Source organism: Bison bison, unplaced genomic scaffold (assembly GCF_000754665.1).
Source record: "Bison bison bison isolate TAMUID 2011002044 unplaced genomic scaffold, Bison_UMD1.0 scf7180017864337, whole genome shotgun sequence".
Taxonomy (NCBI): Eukaryota; Metazoa; Chordata; class Mammalia; order Artiodactyla; family Bovidae; genus Bison; species Bison bison.
Genome location: NW_011494909.1, coordinates 1,203,954 through 1,205,477, shown reverse-complemented (window position 1 = coordinate 1,205,477; position 1,524 = coordinate 1,203,954). Strand labels below are relative to the sequence as shown.

General features: G+C 55.4%; 1 protein-coding gene across 1 annotated transcript in view; it reads left to right on the top strand.

The window, feature by feature from the left end:
* The window catches only part of ECHDC3 (enoyl CoA hydratase domain containing 3), a 125,866-nt gene that overhangs the window by 106,533 nt on the left and 17,809 nt on the right, over nt 1–1,524 (top strand). The gene's annotated exons all lie outside the window — the stretch shown is intronic.

Here is a 1,524-nt window from a genome sequence, read left to right as displayed (position 1 = left end):
GAGGGGTCATCCTACAGACTAGGGGGGAGCCTTGAGGGCCAGACCTTCCCTTCCAAGGGTCACGCAAATCTCCAGAATCTGTGAATTCAATGAATACAGTTCAGTTCAGTTGCTCAGTCGTGTCTGACTCTTTGCGACACCATGAATCGCAGCACGCCAGGCCTCCCTGTCCATCACCAACTCCCGGAGTTCACTCAGACTCACGTCCATCGAGTCAGTGATGCCATCCAGCCATCTCATCCTCTGTCGTCCCCTTCTCCTCCTGCCCCCAATCCCTCCCAGCATCAGAGTCTTTTCCAATGAGTCAACTCTTCGCATGAGGTGGCCAAAGTACTGGAGTTTCAGCTTTAGCATCATTCCTTCCAAAGAACACCCAGGACTGATCTCCTTTAGAATGGACTGGTTGGGTCTCCTTGCAGTCCAAGGGACTCTCAAGAGTCTTCTCCAACACCACAGTTCAAAAGCATCAATTCTTCGGCACTCAGCTTTCCCTATAGTCCAACTCTCATATCCATACATGACCACTTGAAAAACCATAGTGACACCGGGACTCTTATCACACCTGAGCTTTCAGCCACAGGACTGCTGTCTGATGCCAGCCACCTGGAGCCTGGTGGCTCCAGGAGAGGTGGCTCCCTCTCCTTCCTTGTGTGTGTGCTCCCTCGCTCAGTTCTGTCCAACTCTTTGCGACCCTGTGGACTGTAGCCTGCCAGGCTGCTCTGTCCATGGGATTCTCCAGGCAAAAATACTGGAGTGGGTTGCCGGCCCTCTTCCAGGGGATCCTCCCAACCCAGGGATCCAACCCACGTCTACTGCATCTCCTGCATTGGCAGGCGGATTCTTTACCCCTGTGTCACCTGGGAAGCCCCGATACTACTCGTGATGTTAGCCAAAGGCCTAGAAGCATTGAAATGCACCCTCCTTGGTGCACTGAAAAACCGCAAGATACAAATTAGATCCCACAGGTTCTCGATAAGAGAAGACACAGAGCATTCAAAAGCCAGTGCCTGAGTGGGACACAGGTCCTGTAGTGACCTGGGACCATCTGCAAGGCCTGGGATAGGATGAGTAGGATGAAGCAATTTGTTAAAAAAAAAAAAAAAGCAGTGTCTGGTAGCTCACATCATTCGCTCCCTGATGGCTCTCATTTTTCTTCTGATCTAGGCAAACCACCATGTTCTTGGTGTTGTAGCAAAAGGGAACAAGCCAACCCACGCCTCGCCTCCTTTAAACCCCTTCATCTGGCCTTGCTAAGGCAAACAAACCACAGAGCACGCCTGCAGGTTTTGAGTTGTTCACCCCAGGCCCGACCCTTCAAGTCCTCCGGGGACAGGACGCCCCGGCCTCGGGGGCGGGGCGACACGAGGGGCGGGGTCAGAGGCGAGGTAGGGATTTCGAGGGCGGGGCGCCAAAGGCAAGGGGCGGGGCAAGGGCGGACGCGGCGCCAGAGGCAGTGTTACGGGGGCGGAGCCTCGGGGCGCAGTGGAAGGACTCGCGGCCCCCGCGCGGGACGGGGAGGGGCGG